The 19,723-nt window shown below is 41.7% G+C and overlaps 1 protein-coding gene across 1 annotated transcript in view; it reads right to left on the reverse strand.

Annotated features, from left to right (window-relative positions):
* Positions 1-19,723, reverse strand: part of FGF12 (fibroblast growth factor 12) — a 441,503-nt gene that overhangs the window by 396,277 nt on the left and 25,503 nt on the right. The gene's annotated exons all lie outside the window — the stretch shown is intronic.

Raw genomic sequence — 19,723 nt, forward strand, 5'->3', positions numbered from 1 at the left:
AAGGGATTAAGAATAAACCAAATACATGTACTATTTAAGTTTAAGGCTGTAAGTCTTGATTAGTCTTATAGCCTAACTGGAATTGGAGGGGACATAAGTTTGCTCGAGAATAAGAGAAAATAGATAGATGGATGCATGCATGCATGATAGGTTTCCCTCCGGTGGATGTGAAAAACAGATTGAATGAGCATGAAAACAAGAAAGAAGGCAAACACATTCACCACGCAGGAATGGCCAGAAGTCCAGAGTGTGCCCGAGTGCTAAGGAGAAGTGGATGCGCTCAGAAACTGGGGGGGGGGGGGGGGCTAATTAGGAAGGCATTTAAACGAGGTGACTTTGGGCCTGTGTCTGGAGAGTAACAGAAAATGTTATCTCTCAACTGAATGCAAAAGTGTATGTAGGGAGTGAATTCAGAGTAAAACACCTATTAGAAATGCACAAACCCACAGCATGAGTTTCAATATCAAATAGCAATTATATATTCATTTGCTATCAAACTTTGTTTGATAACTTTGGAAAATAGAAGGTAGGCAGGTTTATATAGACTCATTGACTAATATGTGCACTAAAAACAATAACTTAGAAGGAATTCTGGTCAGAATTAAATTTGCAGGGTGTTTTAAAAATTTATCTTTATTGTTGAAGTATTACAGATGTCCCCTTTTTTCCTCCATTGATCCCCTCTACCCCACATCCACCCCACCCCCAGGCCTTCCCCAGACCAGTGTCTGTGTCCATGGGTTATGCTTATAAACATATAAGTTCTTTGATTAACCTCTCCCCACCTACTCCCCCCTCCTCACCTTCCCTCTGAGATCCCTCAGTCTGTTCCATGCTTCTGTGTCTCTGGATCTATTTTGTTCTTCAGTTTATTTTGTTTAATACATTCTACATATGAGTGAGATCATGTAGTACTTGTCTTTCTCTGACTGGTTTATTTCACTTAGCATAATACTCTCCACTTCCCTCCATGCTGTCCCAAAGGGTACAAGATCCTTCTTTTTTATAGCTGCGTAGTATTCCATGATGCGAGTGTCCTGCAGCTTTTTTATCCACTCATCTACTGATGGGCACTTGGGCTGTTTCCAGATCTTAGCCATTTCAAATTGTGCTGCTATGAACGTAGGGGTGCATAAGTTCTTTCTGATTGGTGTTACAGGTTTCTTAGGACATAGTCCTAGAAGTGGGATCAGTGGGTCAAATGGCAGTTCCATTTTTAATATTTTGAGGAAACTCCATACTGCTTTCCATAGTGGCTACATCAGTCTGCATTCCCACCAGCACTGTACTAGGGTGTCCTTTCCTCCACACTCTCACCAGCACTTGTAGTTCGTTGATTTATTGATGGCTTTTTATACTGGCAATTTCATCTTCTTTTTTTGTATTTAGGTATGCTATCTTTAAAAATCAGTAATTTTTAAGATTCTAAAGATAAATCTTTTATTCCTAACAAAGCTGAAATTGTATGTAAGTGTTCATTTATTTTTTAAATAACATAATGGTAGATGATCTAAAATAATCTAATTTGGCCACAAAGCATGGCTTGTGTGTAACTATGTCTTCATTTATAGGTATATCTGCAAGAGGAAGGTCTATGTGGAGTGTAAACATCTGTGGCATAGGCAAGGCTCTGGTTCAATCATCCCTTAGCTGCCACTTTCTGTGGTTCTCCAAAGTTTAACTCAAGGCAATGGCATCAGTCAAGAGTCCCAGCATACTTTGCTGAAATGATCTAGTATATAATCTAACACAAAGGATAATACACTGGGATACAGCTACAGGCAGATCAACCTTTCTAAAAATAATATAAGCACAGTAAATGGTCTCACATTCTTGGGCAGAGGTTTATTGATTGTGCAGTAGTATGACTCACAAACTGTTAATGCACTAAATGAATGAATTTACAATAGCTAAGATCTGGAAACTTCAAGGCAACTGCATCTAGTACCCCAATGAACATGGTTAAAGCATTATTACTACTCTCATGGAGATATGTACATAGTATAATGGGAAAGCAAGAATAGTTTAGTACAATTCCCCTTGAGACTAAAAGGAAAGTTTCATACAGTTGATAGAGGTTGCATTCTGAAGATGAGTAGACGTTTGCCAGGTAGAGGAAGGATGAAGGAAATGGGAGAGGTAACTGGACTGAGCAGTGTCAAGTGCATGACCTTTGGGTCAGCTGGAATGTAGATGGTTCTCCCAGATGGGGCATCCCTCGGTCTGTCTCATTCATCAGCTTTCATCTCCATCCTAGCATGAAAACTGGAATATCATGAGTGTGAAAGTTGGTTTTGAACAAATAAATGGAGGGCATGGAAGGGGGTGAGTGCTGTTGAGGAAGGCAAAGACCAGATAATAAATGGTTTTATACATCAAGTATAGGAATTTAGGTTACCCTATAGGGCCACCAGGAAAACAGTAAGAAAACATTAAAGGAGAGTGATGTGATTATTTTGTGCTTTAGAAAGAAATCTCTCTGATTGTAAAGTAGAAGATATACCAGAGGAGACAAGAGTGGAGGTCGGGAGACAGGTGAAAGGTTAAGAGACTCCTTAGAGATTATACTCTCCACTGGTTATTTCTTCTGGATTAAGAAGAGTTATAGAAATCAATTACTAAAGACAAAAAGTTCATGGGCCTTCAATGGAAATTCCATGGATTACTTATGTTCTCTAACCACCAGTTTTCTAGCAGTCAAAAGTTAACCCAATGTGCACTAGAATCACTGGATGAATAGGTGAAAATACCCATCATCATTTACCAGCTGTGTGACTTTGGGCCAGTTGGTGGCTTTAACCTCCTTTCCCCTACTGTAAAATGCATGTGAAATTCCCTCTCTGATACCTCACATGCTTTCTATAAAGATAAAAAGAGATGATGAACGGATAGTCCTTTACAGAGGAGAAATAAATACTCCTCTAGTTAGGTGAGAAGCTGAAGGATATTGTGAAGTAGAGGCATTCAGCAAAGCATCTTGGTCAACAAAAAGAAATAAAATTCAAGATCATGTAAAAAAAAAAAATCAAAAGCTAGCCAATCCCATACTCAGTGCAAAAATTATACGACCTGAAGTTAATTTTAAAGGAATAAATAACTTTACATTATAAACTAGACTAAAATGAATCTGTCAACCCTTAGGGCACCATACCAAGGAGCTTGTATAGACAAATTTCTTTAGTTCACTAAAGAAACAGACCCAGGGAGAGCGCTTGGTTTACTCACTGTTATAGTAAATTAATGGCCAAGGTGGAACCAGAACTGATCTTTCTTGAGTTCCAATCCAATAGTCTTCTATAATAAACTGCATGAATGTGATAATCACAAAAAAATGTGGAGGTTTTTTGTGTTCCATAGAGCCCTACAGTTGTGAGAAGGGCCCAAAAGTGGGTGGGAGGAGATGATAAAAAGAGGGAAGCCCTCCAATACACACCTCCCAGCTGAAATGCTTTAAGGATAATTGTGATTTTTTTAATAATAGTATTGAAAAATAAGATTCTCCTGCTACCAGAGAATAAATAAAATAAAATCATTCCAGTGTCAGAATGGTGGGTTTTTTTTAAGTTTGGTGTGAATACTCCTAAAAATTCTAAGTTGATGAACACATTGAAATTGTCACTCTAAGCTGCTACCCACGTACTTATCTCTATTTACCTCCAATCCCTGCATACATATCGCCAATCAGCTTGGGAAGATGCATATGGCTTTTACCCGTGACTAATCAAGCACAAGAGGACAGGTCAGTGAGAAGGCACTGCTATTTACTAAACAGTTGAAGTAGTAACACAAACAGACTTCTTTAAAAGTAATAGAGCACAGGAGGTAAAGACTGTGTAGGCGTCTTTTTGTCCCCTTTATTAACCAATTTGCTTAAATCTCCATAAATGTTTCTGGGCATCTCTGCTACCAAGAAATGGATCAAAGCCATAGAAACATGCAGCCCAGGTACATAGATGAAGTTTAGAACCCTCAGCACTAATAAGAAGAGTTGAAAGTGTTCCCAAAGAAATAATGGGCTGGCCCTGATCCATTGCATCCTCTCACCTTATCTTCCCTGCTCAACTCAATTTCAGTGCACATTTCATGTGTCAGATTCTGTGCAAGGCATGCTGGGAGATACAGAAAGCAATAAGACATATACTAGAGAGCAGCATAAACGGCAATAAGAGGCATATGTACGTAAGAGAGGTGCAGCTGCCATGGTAGAGGAATGAGTGATCACTTCAAGTTGAAGGTTCTGGCTAGGGGAAGATGATGTTTGAACTGGGTCTTGGTAGGAAATTAAGAATTAGAAGGGAAGTTATTGACTATGAAATACGTAAATCTAGGTGATTCACTTCCTTGGGCCTCCTGAGCATAACCATGTGCTCTCATCCTTGATTCACTCTCTGCAGCTAACATGTTCATGTTGGCAGGTTGCCTCGAAGAGCCAGAAAGGGGGCAACCACGAAGAGGCCAACCATGAAGAGGCCATGGTGTAGCAAGAAAAATGCAAAAAGATGTTATTATGTAAATTACAATAGTCCTCCTACATTCATGAAGATTACATGCGGAGACCTTTCCAAATCCCCAAGTCCTTGAATCCAATTCATTCAAATGTAAATGCTGGGTATTTTATGACTAGGCTCTCTCACTAAGTAATCACTCCTACATCCAGCTTTGTAGCCCTAAGAATTCACATTCATGCTCAGGAATTTTTTCTGCCCTATCTCATTTGATCCCTAGAACAACCCCAGGGGAAGTTATAGTCCTTGAAACAAATTATCACATGCCATAATCATTACATGAGGATTACATAATAATTGCATGACAAGTTATTACATGCCATAACTGTGGTCCGCTGCTTTGTAAATAATCAAAACACCATGAATGTTAAAAGTACTGATGCCAAATCTGCCCACTATAATCTACAGAGGAAGAGGCCTTGGGCATTTAGAAATTACATATTCCATCTAGAATTTCATTATCCATTGGCTAACACTTACTATAGTAAATACATCATGTAAAGACCAAAATGGTAAATAAATGACTGTGAATAGCATGTTAGGAACACACCTTGAGCCTGGACACCTCGCATGAGGCCTACTCTGTGATTAAAGGACAGTTGCTGACTTCTGAGATTCCATTTTCTTCAACTGTACAAATGGGGTGGGGCCCAGTAAATTTTGTGATCCCTACATTGCTTTCCACTGATAAAAATTTGCATAATAGTAATAAAAAATATTCAATTACATGAACAAAAGTCCCTATTAATTAAGTATTTTCTGGTCTGTAGATCCTCAGAGATGCAAATGCGCATTCCGGGAATGGCTTTAACACATTATCCAGCTTTAGTTGAGGCACAAGGCTTTGAGGGAGATGTGCTTTTTCCAAAAGAGAACATGGAGTCTCAGGAAAGGGAAAACCGGTGTGTTCCAGCCTCAGCATGAATGCAGAGGATAAAAGCCCACTGAGGCCTGCAGTTGCTGTCACAACCAAGAAAGTAGAGAAATATAGACCAAGGGTTTTATAAGAACATCATACCCTTAAGCTTTGCAGCCTTCCCAAAGGTGGACTGATCTGTCTACCAGTGTCATCAGTGGCGGTATCTTCAAAATGGGCAGGGCCTGAGTACTTGTCTTTAGGATCAGGCAGGCAAGGGTGAATTACCAGTATTATCCTGTAGCCAGTCCTAGGGCTAGAGCAAGTGGGAAGGGAAAATCAGCTGAGTGACTGAAGCCTGTGAACAGCTTGAGCACTGGCAGGGCCAGGGATAGTCCTGGGACAACATAGCAGCAGGGTCCACCTGAGGTCCACCATGGCCCATGACACCAATTACATGAATGGGCATGAATGTATAGAGTTCATATTCAGTGATTCTTCTGTCCTTCAAAGTCAGCACAGAGAAAGGCTCTAAAATTTTTAAGGAAAATTAAGAACCGAGAATTTAAGATCATCTATATAGTGACATGAATCATAAAACCAAGAATCTTTATATTTATTATTTTATAAGATGGCTATATAAGTTATTGTGTAAACTTAGAAATTTTCAAGTATAAGATGTTATTAATTATCACCCCAAGATAATAAATATAAACGGACATATGGCCTCTCTAGCCATAAAGTCCTTTGCTTGCTATCCACAATTTCACCTGATCCATTTTCACAATCCTAACACAGGGAAAGAATGGAAGTTTTTATGCCTATTTTAGGGAGGGGGAATTTTATTCACAGAAAAACAAAGCATCTTGCCCAAGACACACAAATAGTAAGCTTACAATATTTGATAATTAATGTTCTGATAAAATATATATACACATTCAAAACATTAAAAACAAATTAAGAATCAAAAGGGTATATGTGCATATAAAAATAGGTTACTGAACTTTTTAAAATTTAATATTCCTCAGGTGTGTGCTTCATAAGTCACTCAAGAATGGCTAAGCAGAACAATGAAAACAACTAAGATTTGTGCAGTGTGACTCATTATTTGCATTGATTGTAAAGACTTGGTGAGATCCAGCAGTGTTCATACGCCAGTAGGGTCCTAAACCCAAGATTCCACCTCAGGTCAGGCTCATTCAGGTTGACACATCCTAGATAATGTCAGACTGGAAAGGTTACAGTTTTGACAAGGTTTGTTCATATGGAGAATGTAGAAGATAATGAAGGCACTGCTGGGAACCCATCAAACATCCACAAAACCAGAAGGTCACACAAGTATTCTTGACAGTTCAAAGAAAAGAATAAGTCAGTTTTCCCTCCCCCTTTGTGATAAGTGTTTAGAATTCTCTGTTGGGGCAATCCCTGGCCCAGCTCACATTACTACAAGCCAAAGGGGTAAGTATAATGCTATTAACCAGCATAAGACTTCCTAGACAGGACAGGAGAACTTCAGAGAAAGTAGTGCAGAGTTGAAATAAATTTAAGAGACCACCACCAAAGCTCTCTCTTTACATAACAGGACAAGGCCTCAGGGTCTATGTGTCTGTGTCACCTCACAAATCAGAGGTAGAGTTGGCATCACCTCTCAGGTTTCCTGTTTCATGGACCAAAGCTCTCTCCATGCAATAGTGTATGGGACTGAATTAGAGTGGATTCAGTCTATATGAGTGTGCGGCTTGCACTGTTTCCCCCAAATTCATATGTTGAAGTTCTAATCTCTAGTTCCTTAAAATGTAATCATACTTGGAGATAGGGTCTTTACAAAGGTAGCCAAGTTAAAATGAGGTCATGAGGGTGGGCCCTAATCCAATAGGATAGGTATCTTTATAAAAAGGGGATGTTTGGAAACATATATGCATATGAAGATGGAGGCAGAGACAGAGTGAGGGTTCTACCTGCCAAAGAACAGCAAAGATTTCCAAGAAGCCACCAGAAGCTAGGGGAGAGGCACGGAGCAGATTTTCCCCTATTGAACTCAGAAGGAACTAGCCCTGCTGACACCTTGATCTTGGACATCTAGCCTCCAGAACTGCCAGACAGTAAATTTCTGTTGATTAAGTCACTCAGTTTGTTGTATTTTGTTAAATCAGCCTAGTAAACTAACACAATGAGTTTGGGATAGACACGCAGCATTTCTCCAATGCCTAATAAGCTCCTGGTCTTCAGTCTGAATTTGCTTATTTCATAGTGACAGGCTGTCTTCCTGGCCCCAGCCCAAACATGAACCACAGAGATTGCTTGACTTTGTGTAGTGTGAAAGGTCCATTATCCCCAACACACACACTAAAGATGGCATTCCAAATAGTGGCCTCACTGCCTCCTCACCTTTCAAACTATAACCCTCCAAACAAACAGCACAAAACTCCCTCAGCTGCCACACTGAGAGTTGACCGAGCCTAGTTTGGTGGGTAAACCTGAGCCCAGCATTTATAATAACTTGTGAACTTCAGGGTTGAGATCACTTCATCCAGCCTCTCCACTCTTTATCTTATCCCTGCAGAAGTCTAGGCCAGAAAGAAACTGGAGGTCATGTCAGGCAAACTCTAGGATACGCAGTGAGGCTCTCAGAGCTCTGGCCTAGAGCATCCAACACATACACATAGAGAGAATTGCCTTCTCTTTGAGCTGTATTACCAATTACTTCATTATGAATAATATATTCCAATCATTTTACTAGCTAGTTTAATATATTGTCTTTTTTTCTTCTAAGACAAAGACAGATGCAAATGACTCCAAAGAATAAGAAACTCTAAATTTGGAAATTTTAAAAAAAGCCACTTGGTCTGTGTCTGAGCAGAATGCCTTGGCACCAATGAAAATGCAATGTAACCTCACTCTCTTCTTTCTATTTTTCAATGCAAGCTGCCCCACCAAGAGGCCTGTGAATGATGCAAAAGAGCTTCTGGCATGTTTCTCATCCCACACAGAGGTTGTACCCTGAGTGGACTGCCTGGTATTGGAAGTTCTGAATTAGGCAATATGTACTATTATAAGTTTGGAGCAGACTGATTGAGAATCCATTCACCAAAAGAAGAAACACTGGAGTCATTTCTAAATTAAGCAGGTCCTGGGATTATATTCCTGACAAATACAATGTGATTCCACTGAGCCCATTGGGCGGGCTTACTGCATGAATGCTTTCTATAGCTATTCCATCCTGAATAAGACATCCCAAGAACGATTATACTATAGAACACCCACTTCTGGATGTTTCTGTCACCATATTTAATGACAAAATAATAACTAACATCTACTGAGCCCTTACTATATGCCTGGCTAAATGTTTCAACTGCTTTTTATTTATTATTGTGTGCTAATCTTCACAACCACCTTGTGGAGTACTTTTATTATTCCCCTTTGCAGGTGAGAGAAGCAAAGCAAAGACAGAATGGTTTCAGAAATTGTTCAAATTCACATAACCAGTAAATGGCAGGTGCAGAATGAAAAGCCAAGCTGGGGGCAGGGCTCCCACTTTCAACCACCACCCTAGACTCCTTCTCGCACTAACAGCCATGATTTTGTTTTCTCTTCATTTCTTTATGTGAACTTTTAGAGTTTTGGGACTACTCCTCTCTCAGCCTTGTCCTCATCACCTCCAATTCATGATTATCGTTGAAAGACTAAGACTCATCTGTGTCCTATGTCCTAACAAAACACATTCTCTCCCTCCATTCAGCTTTCTCAGTTCCTCTTAGATCATCTGACAATTTCTGCCTCGTAGAGTTTTGCAGATTTTAAACCTCCCTCCTTTCCCTACTGTTTGTATATGGGCAAAATTTATGGTTGAGTCATGTCTGAAATTTCCCCAAATCCCACCATATTCCCTTGCTTTTAGAAAGATTTTCTCCATAAACAGTATGGAATAAATGAAAATAGAGTCAATTCCCTGGCATGATACAGAAAGCCATCCCAGGCCCACCTTCAAACATCCACTATGATGGGACCTTTGGCAGTGCTCACTGGGTAATGGGGAGGACTTGGAACTCACTCTAGAGCAGAGGGTCTCAAATTTGAGTGTGCAGAATCCCCGGGAGTGCTCACCAAAACACAGACTGCTGAGCCCCACCCCATGGTTTCTGATTCAGAAGGTCTGGGGGGGGGGGGGCATGAGATTTGTACTCTTAACAAGTTCCCCCATGAAGAGAATTCTGAACTCTGCAGAATTGGGACCACACTTTTGAGAAGTACTGCTCTAGATCCCAACTATGGAGAACGGTAAGTATTTCAAGTAAAACAGAAATAAGTAGACAAGTAAGCAGCTCCCTGAGAGTATGGCTATGGAGGAAATAAAGGAGCATGGAAGGTCAGGCTTGTATGGCAATATGAGCAGCTGGGTAAGGCTGGAGCATGAGATGAGCAAAGCGGGGCATGGGAAGATAAGCAGAATATTTGGACTTGACCCCAAAAATAAGCAGTTCAGCTCCATCTTCAGATCATAACAAAGTTTGGATTCATTTTCCATATAGAGAGGCCCCAACTCCCAGCCTCCTCTCCCCAACCACACCCAGGGATCTGAAGCAAGGGCCAAACAGCTTACTGTCCTAAGGCTTCTAAGCCATTATGGATGCTTCATGTAGCTCCTCATCATAGCTGTGCAACATTGTGGGGACCAGCTGGGCAGGCAATGGGGCTTTGGACTTGCCGTTACATTTCAGGATGCAGGGCAGGAGAGAGTAATTCTTCCTGAGCCAGAGGAGCCAGATTCTCTCTCCCATTGCCCTTGCCACCTGGTGGATGTGCGCTTACAAAACACCACGGTTGAAAAGACAGAAATAACAAAAACAAACCTTTTCTTTTGCTTCTGTGTTAGTAAAGGATTTCTATGCTGTGGGCTTCTGTCAATGGAAAAAAATAGCTTACCCCGTGTGTCCCATTCCCTGAATGCTAAGAAAGCAGTTTTAAAAGGCAGAAGCAGAGATGTAGCAGGGGGAGGATGTTGCTGGTCCCTCAGCAAATTCCAGAAGTAAGCATCCTTTCTGCAAATCTTCTTTTGATCAAAGAATTAAAAGGGAGTAAGGAATCATTAGAAGAATCAAGAAGCAAATCAAGGCTGAAAAGGTGATGACTGCTACAGAGATGGTGCAAAGAGGACAAGAGGCTCTGGCCAGGGCCCGGGTTGAGGGCGTAAAAGGAGCTGGAGGAGCTGTACACCCAGGCGACTCAGCTGGGGCAGCAGGGGGTGGTGGCAGGCAGGGAAGATGAAGAAACGGCTTACTGCAGGGATTATTCAGGTCAAAACATGGTGAAAGCCAAGGAGGTTAGCCTGTGAGGTGAGGTCTGCTGCAGACACAGGAAAACTCGGCAACAGAAAAAACAGTGATTGCACAGCAGGAAACCCAGCAGGGACGTGAGAGGCATGGGAACAGTCCAGCCAGACAAGCTAGGGTTTACAATGTGACTTGTTCCCTCTCCTTTAACCATAGCTTCTACATTTGAAAATAAATGAAGCCTGTGAATTTCTCCTAGCTCTCAAGTACATGAGGAAGTACAGTCTTGCATTCATTCAGTCCACAAAAATATAAGCACCTACTACTTGGAGGTAGTTTGATGGTAGGTCCATAAAAACACACAAAAGTGGGCCCATCTTTAAGGAACAAGCTCATGAGCTGTCAGCATCACAAAATGGGAAGACTTGGAGACTGCCTTAAACTAGGCTAAATAATGTGGTATTTACACAAAGGTGTTTAATAAGGGTCTGATGCTGGAGACTAGGTCCCCAAGTTGTTCCATTGTTCACCAATATAGTCAGCACAAATGTAAGTATTTCATTCATTCCATATTGTTCCTGAAAGTAAGCCACTTGGCTCAATATAATACAAACTACAGAATGTTACTGCAAATGGGAGAGGGGAGAAAGGTCACTGTCCAAAGAAGAAAGGCCAGTGAGGTGTCCATCACAGGAGACAAGGTAAGAGCTAACGAGTGTCTGACCTGAGAGAGGAGAGCTATAGGGGCATCATAATTTAAACTGGAGATGATAAAAGGGTACATGAAGTCAGCATGTGTGAGGAAAGGGGGTGGGGGCACTAAAGATGACTCAATGTTCCTGCCTTGAATGCCTGCGTAGATTTTGGTGCCATTTGACAAGTTGAGAAAACAGGGAAAAGAGAATATTTGGGGAGAAAATAAAGAGCTCAGTTTGAGCCAGTAGAGTTTGAGGTGCTTGGGTTCTGAAGTTCAAGAGAAAGTTCTGGACTGGAGATATACAAGTCATAGGAATATAGAAAGCAGTTGAAGACAAGGAGCACATGGTATGTTCGACAGAGGGGCTCAACTGAGGCCCCTACCTTCCCGTGTCCCTTCTCTATGAAAGACAACGCCTAGCAGCAGAGGACTCCTACTTTTAAAAGTTGCTCCTTGACCAGAGAGATTTCAAAAAGGAGAAAAAAAAATCATAAAGAATAAAAAATGTCAGTAGCTGGAAGACATAGTTTTAGTTTTTTTCTTTCCCAAGCATTACACAAGTCCTGCATTTATTTTAAGGCATTATCCATACAGGGATGCAGGGAGCAAAGACAATTAGCCACACATATCCACTATACAAGCTGGTTGGGGTCATAAATATCATCTAGTCAGCCCAATGCCTAAACCTGGAAGTAGGGAAAAGGGACATGTCCAGGGTCACAGTATGATGACCAGATGTGTCTTCTTTACATTTCTTTTTATTTGTTTCCTCAAAACAAAATGTTCAGAATGTTTTGTAGACATTCTATGGTCCCAGAATGTGATACTATTCTTCTTTCTCCTCTTTTTTATAAAAATGAAGAAATTAAGATCATAGGAGGTAGAATTGTTTCCTGGTCATTTTCTCATGAGTTAACTCAGGTTCAGAACAGAGCCAGACCTTAGCTTCTGATTTCTCTTTTATAACAAGGTTTCCCTAGGCCAGAAGAAATGGTGACAGACATCTCAAGTTTTTTGTTCCAGCAATTCCCCCAGCAGTGGTCTAATGACTTACTAGCCAAATAGAGGCCCTAGTACAAGCAAGGTAAACAGCAGATGCCTAATATTCTTGACTGCAAGGCCCTCAACATACACATGCAAACACAAACATGCTTGTTTCCTTTCCCCCTCCTACCTCCAATCCCCATTGTTTCCTAAATGTATATATAAATCTCCTAAAACATTTTCCATTTTTGTCTCAAAGCTCTCTCCCTGGGATAAGAAAACCTAACCCTGTTGTGATTCCAATTCCATCTCTACTGGGTATCAGTTACTAATTTGGGGGTATGCCCTTCACCTCTGGACCACAGTTTCCTCATCTGTCAAGGGAGAGGTTTGTACTAAATCATTTCAGAGTTTTATTCTTCCTCTAACAATGCATGATGTTCCAATGACTAAGATTATTTTATCTGAAATATAATTTCCTGTAAGTTAAAGTGTTCTGTAATAAAGAATGTGTCTGTCCCAAATGATCTCACTTATATGTGGACTATAATGAACAGAATAAACTGGTGAACAAAATAGATCCAGAGACATAGGAGTATGGAACAGACTGAGGGATCTCAGAGAGAAAGCAGGGGTGGGTAGGTGGGGAGAGATTAACCAAAGAACTTATATGCTTATATGCATAACCCATGGACACAAACATTGATATGGGAAAGGCCTGGGGGTGGGGTGGATGCGGGTGGAGGGGATCAATGGGAGGAAAATGGGGACATCTGTAATACTTTCAACAATAAAAATAAATTAAAAACAAACAAAAAAAGAATGTGTCTGGTTTTTGTCCCGGATTCTGAGAGGGAGGTTCTAAACCCTTTGAATTTCCCAAATGATGGGAGTATCTTTGTAATTCATGGTGAGTCCTCGAACCACAACTGAGTTTAAGCTAAGGAGGTAACTTATGATGGGGCTGGTTGTGCCAGAAAGACCAACTGTGTGGAGGGTTGAGGCATTGAGCCTGGGGTTCAGGAGGGGAAGAAAGCTACAGAATGGGTTCATTCACTCGACTAATGATTCAATAAATTATGCCTGTGTAATGAAAGCCCAATTAAAAACTGGACACCGAGACTCAGGTAAGTTACTTTGTTGGGGAACAAACACGTCCATGAGCCAAGAGCGTGACCTGTCCTGATTCCACAGAGAGAGGGGAAGAAAACACCATGTTTGGGACCCTCCCAGATCTTGCTCTTTGTGTCTCTTCATTTGGTCCTGATTTGTATCCTTTTAAATAAAACAATAATTCTAAGTATAGGGCTTTCCTGAGTCCTGTGGGTTGCTCTAGCAAGTTATCTAATCTGCAGGGTTCATGGAAAATCCCCCTCCAAATTTGTGGCTGGCATCCAAAGTGAAGGCAGTCTTGCTGGAGATTGTGGCCTTAACCTGTGGAGCTGGTGCTTCCTCCAGGTGGTTAATATCTGAATTGAACTGCAGTATCGCATGGGATATACCTATGAGACAATAATTATAATTTGCATATGTCCTTAGACAAATGTTACGGATGCTCTGTGGCTTAGCTGGTGGTGTGCTCTGGCAGCACCACGGTCCTTATATGATTACAGGAGATCAGCAGCTGCCATCGTTTTGAAATAAGGTTATGCTGGTGTGAGAAATGGCATGAAAAGCTGTTCCAAGATGTCAAAAAGGACACACTCATCTGCACCAGCACAGCCTAACAGGGCTCAAAAAAGAAACACTTGCCTGCAATATTAAACAGCTATTACAAAGTTTTAAAAAATTCCCGGGGGGCAGCTGCCATCATTCAGGTGTTGACTAAAGCCCTGCCTAATATATCGTCTCTTTAACCACTGCTCTGTGGGGCTTATTTTTATTGTTCTCAAGCAATTCAAATATTGGTCATCCAGAAAATTCATTCCTTTTTTTCCTTCCTACAGGCATAGGGAACAGAATTGAAATCACTGACACAACCGAGCCAAAACAGATTTAAGAACATCTTTTTGTTCTAATGTAAACTCAATCTCTAAGCTCCTGTGCAGTTATAAACATCAGTTAATTGATCACAACCGGCAGACAAGTGAGAATCTGGCATTCTTTTAGGAAAGGTCAAATTAAGTTCTAGAGCCAATCCCTCCATGACACTGTAAAAGATGGTCCCAATTCAGTGGTTTCAATGGGCTGAATGTTTGTGTCCCCCTCAAAGTTCATGTGTTGAGGTTCTAGCCCTCAATGTGATGGTATTTGGAGGTGGAACCTGTGGGAGGTAATTGGGTTTAGATGAGTTCCTGAGGGTGGGGCCTTCACAATGGGATTAGTGTCTTAATGTCCTTGGAAGAAGACAGATTTTCTCTCTTTTCTCTCTCTCCTCTCCTCTCCCGGCCTCTTTTCTTTCTCTCTCTCCCTCTACCTCTCTGTGTCTCTCTTCACACTCTTACACTGAGGAAAGGCCATGTAATCACACAGTGAGAAAGCGGTGGCTGTCTGTAAGCTGGGAAGCAGGGAAGCAGACCCCCACAGAAACCAAATTTTACTGGCACCTTAATTTTGGACTTCTCAGACTGCAGAACTGTAAGAAAGAAATACCTGTCTTTTAAGCCACCCAGTCTGTGGTATTTTGCTAAGACAGCCCAGGCTGGCTAAGACAGTGGTACTCAAATTGTGTTGTTCTAGGAGTCACCTTGGGGGTGCTTGCTCTCAGTGCAACATCTTGAAGAGGATCTGAATCCAGAGGTCCAGGTAGGGTCCCTTAAGCCTGCATGACTTAACTCTTCCAGATAATCCTAACATAGGATAGAAACACTAAAACATTTTCTAGTGCTCCTCCCATAGGTCACCACCGTCATGGCACCAGCACATGCTGTCCACAGCTGTGTTTGTGGAGCTAAAATGGAAACACACATCAGACCCACCAGATCTGTGGTAGAATGTTAGTGAGCAGTGAGTAACTATCACGGGCGATGCATTATCAAAACTGATCAAAGACTCCTTGACGCTGTACTTGCCAACCAAGAGCAACTGATCAAGGCTTGTTTTTTTACTTGGAAAAAGGTCAAGCAGCTGTCCATTTGCTTTTTTCTCTCCAGGGCCATTTAAGGAAGTTCATCTGCTCCAAAGAGCTGCTCTTAAATAGAATTGATACTTGCAGAAAAATGACTGAGGGACTGTATTCCAGAGGTGGCATATGTTAAACTATTTTCCATTTTTGTTTTCCTTTGGTGGAAAAGAAAATACAAATGGTAATTTCTTCTTTCAGTAATTCAAAATCAAGGGGAAAAAAATATTTTTATGACAATCATCACACTTTTATAGTGTTATGCTTATAATACTCTCCTTTTTTGTCACTGTCATGACCTACATTTTATTAGCACTTTTAACATGAATCAAAGGACATACCTCTCTCATTCATTCAACATTTTGCAATTTACTAAACTCACTTATATAACTTTCATAGTCTTCATGATAATTCTTGAAATAGACAGGCACATAATTTTCCCCAGGGCAGATAGTATTGAACCTAGACATGGACAAGAGCTATGAACTAGATTAAAATCTCAGCTCCCCTACTTGCTTGCCAGTGGCCTTGGGCAACTTAACCTCTTTGTGCCTCAGTTGTTGTTGTTTATCTGAAGAATGAAGATAATCAGGCCTACCTCATAGTTTTGCTATAAATATTAGCAAATTAATATCTCCAAAGTGCCTGGCACATAGTAAGCACTATTAAAAAGTTTGTGAAATAAAATTCAGCTCAACAAGCATTTGAGTGTTCACACATGTGAAGTCCTGAATGACCTGGAGATAGGATCTTTACACCACAGTTGCTCTCGTCAAGGACCTCCCAGAGTAGTGTTGAGAGGTAGGCGAAGGTTCAACAAATACAAAACAACTTCTTGGGCACCATGAAAGAGTACAGGGGATATACTGGACTACAGTGAAGGGGAGGGGAGGGGAGGGGAGGGGAGGGGAGGGGAGGGGAGGGGAGGGGAGGGGAGGGGAGGGGAGGGGAGGGGAGGGGAGGGGAGGGGAGGGGAGGGGAGGGGAGGGGAGGGGAGGGGAGGGGAGGGAGAGGAAGAGAGTAGGTTTTCAGGCCAAGGGTGCCATATGTATGAGTAATAACAATACTGCCATATCTTTATTATCTATTATATATAAGACTATATTGAGTTAATGACCTACATTTTATTAAATCCTGACAACCATACATCAAGGTTGGCCTCACTGTTATCATTTTAGAAATTAAGAGCTTGAGACTTAGAAAGACCTACAGTATATTTTTTGAGATTATAAAGTAACTAGCAGAGCCCATCTGTCAACAAGAGTGGAGCTGCACAGGCTGTTTCCCAGCACTCTTCCGTCCTAGAGGCAAAAGTATGCGGCATAATCAGGGATCTTTTGAAGAAAGGAGAGAGATAAGGAAGGGGCTAGAAAGAGGTGGAAGGTAAAGAGGATTGTCATGAGCTGGTTTTGTGTTTAAGTAGGATAGTCTTAAGCGTGCTAATGATCTGAGAAATCAGTAGTGAGAGAGCACGAAAACACCAGAGATTTGGGAGTAAGTGCTACAGCGTCCATCCCACAAGATACAGAAGGTGACAGGATCCAGGGTAAAAGCTGAACAGCTTAGGCTAAACGGAGTCAACTCTTGTTCTGAACAAGGAAGAGGGAAAGACAGGCACAGATAAAGGCAATTCCCTGTATAATGAAAGGGGTGGAAAGCTGGGATTCAGACCAAACTGTAGGCCCTTGATCTTAGGCAGGAAAATCACTGGAGTGAGTGGAAGGTGCCCTTCCTCTCTCTCTCCCAAGCCAACAGCTTGTGAACACTCACATTCTCTGTCACCCACCTCATGCCCCAGGTGCTCTGATTGTGGTGCAATTTTTTATTAAAACCTTAACTTCCTTTTGTTCCCTCTTTCCTTTGGTATTTCAAGTCAAGCACTAGGTATTTCCTTGACTCAGGTATTTTTCCAGTAAGGAAAACAGAAGCTATCCAATCATAGCTCTTAGTCAAGAACAGAATCATTGAGGAGACCATGAAAGGGGTCTCTGAAAAGGATCTAGATGGAAATTTTTTTCCTTTGGGACTAAAAACATACAGAGGCGAATGCTGAGGGGCAGCAGGGTGGTGAGCGGCAGTGCTCTAGAGACCGAGGGCAGCATGGCTTGCCTGGTGAGCTGAGCCCCAGGCAAAAAACAGTTCTCAGTAGCAATAAATATTCTCACACCCCAGGCATGGCATACACTCTACTCCACGACAGCAGCGAATGGCCACAAGTGCTCTGAGGCTCATAAGATCCAGGTAGGACCTTGACTCCGCTTGGGAGAGGGGCTAAGGTCCAGTAATGAACTGAGCACCAGGCACAGGGAATCAGAGTCAACTTAAGCTGACTGAAGTGAAAGAAAAGAAAGACATATTTCTTTGCCTCTGAATTAATAGGTTACAAGTCAGATTCAATACAATGTTTATTTGCTGCTCTAAAGACAAACATAGCATTTTCATCTTGTGCCTTTGCTCAGACTGCCTCCCCACCCCAATGCCTTTCCCTACTCTGCAGACTCTGAATATCCAAAGCCTATCTTCTGTTCAGAAAGAAGTAGAACGCCACCTGCTAGGTTGAGCCTTCATCTTGTGAGGGGCAGGGGGGAGTGACTCTCATTCTAGTTTGTCCTATACACATGTCGTCATTAATCTGTAGGCTCTTCGAGAGGATTTCATTCATTACTGAACTCTTTCTACCACCTACTATGGTGACTTTCATGCACAGAGTAAGTTCATAGTAGATGTCTTATATCATTTTTCACTGAACAAACTAATAAAATATGAAGATTCAATTTGAGATTAGTGAGCTTTAGTTACTTAAAGAATTATAGCTCAGGATCTGAGTCACATCCTTAAAATTCTGTTAGAACTTTTCCTCACCCAAAGCATGATTCCTATACACAAAGAATTGTTTACCCAGTAGACTCAGTTTTGCCTACTATCAGGTTAATTAGTCAGCAAAAGATGAATCATCCACTTTCTGAGTGTCATCTAAGTGATATCAGGGCATAGTTTTATACCCTGAAAATTGAAACAGTGATATTTTCAAGATTACAGTAAGCCATGGTGAATGGTGGGCTAGCAAGCTCTCTGCAGACATGAGAGTTTTATCTACATGTTTTCCTGTGGTACTAAGCTAAACATCATCTGTCATCCTATAACCATGAGCAAGAGTGGAAAAATCCATTTGCACCCATCAGAATGTCCCAGCTACATTGCTCAGTTGTCTTGTTCTGAATTTGTACCCCTTTCCTTCAGGGAAGCTGGAGAGGCTTTGCAAAGGAGCCCAGTGCAAGTGGCTGATGCCAGCAGCTCTTACCAGATTCACTCTTTATTGGCTCCACTGGGGCAATGCTGAAGAGTTTATAAGGGAGTTTGCATTTCTAGTACCAGCAAGTAAATGAGGGAGGGGCCCAGGGCAGCTACTGGAGCCAATAAGAGAAGGTTATAGTCTGGGTTCAAAGAAGAATGGTTGCTTTACTTTCAAAAGCTAATATATTGCAAGCAAGCCTTAAAGGGATCTTGGAATGGAAAGAAGTGACTGCAGCCCAGAGACTGCTGGGCCAGGAGGCATGAAGCCTGGGCATGAGACCTGACTTCACTATTACTGAAGTGGGTGACCTTGCCTCAGTCACCCAGCCAATGGGGAGAAATAAGTGTCCTAAGAACCTTATAGTAATGCTTCTGAAACTTTAAGGGGCTAAGGGTCTCAGCAAATGCAAATTTTAGCTCAGTAGGTCTGGGTGGAGCATTTCCAACAAGCTCCTGGGTGATGCAGATCTGCTGGTTTTTAGACCTCATTTTGATAACAAGGCCATATAGGACTGCAGAGGAGACTGAATGAGGGAGGGGCTAAGGAAATGCTTTATAAACTGCAATGTATTAAGGAAAGCTATTATGATTAGCAATAATGGAAACAGGTGCTTCTCTGGGTCTTACAGCATTTCCTGCGGGTACTTGCATTTCCTAGGTGTGCTTGTACCTCACCCTACCCTGAAGATCTGAACCAATTTTTAAGGGCCTCCCTGTTCTCCCCCACCTCTCAATTTGTTCTCATGTGGTTGGTTCCAGCCCAAGGGCTGACTTCTCCCTTGGACAGAGCAGTGGGATTAGCTTCACCCAGAAGGCAGCAGGCTAATGCAGTGATTTCCCAACTCAGTGATTCCCCAAAGGTGACTGGGGAGACGGGGGCAGTCTCTGAAGAGCCCTGTGGAAAAACACACAGCTCCTTTAAAAATCCCCAACAGTTCTCAGAGGTATCCGCTAGACTCCCATTGAGTTTGCAAACAGGACCAAGAGAATTTCATCTTTTGCAAACTCATTTGCATTTTTTTTTTTTTTTTTTGTCTTCCATCAGCAATGTGAGTG

Source organism: Miniopterus schreibersii (genome assembly GCF_964146895.1).
Source record: "Miniopterus schreibersii genome assembly, chromosome: 5".
NCBI classification, from domain to species: domain Eukaryota; kingdom Metazoa; phylum Chordata; class Mammalia; order Chiroptera; family Miniopteridae; genus Miniopterus; species Miniopterus schreibersii.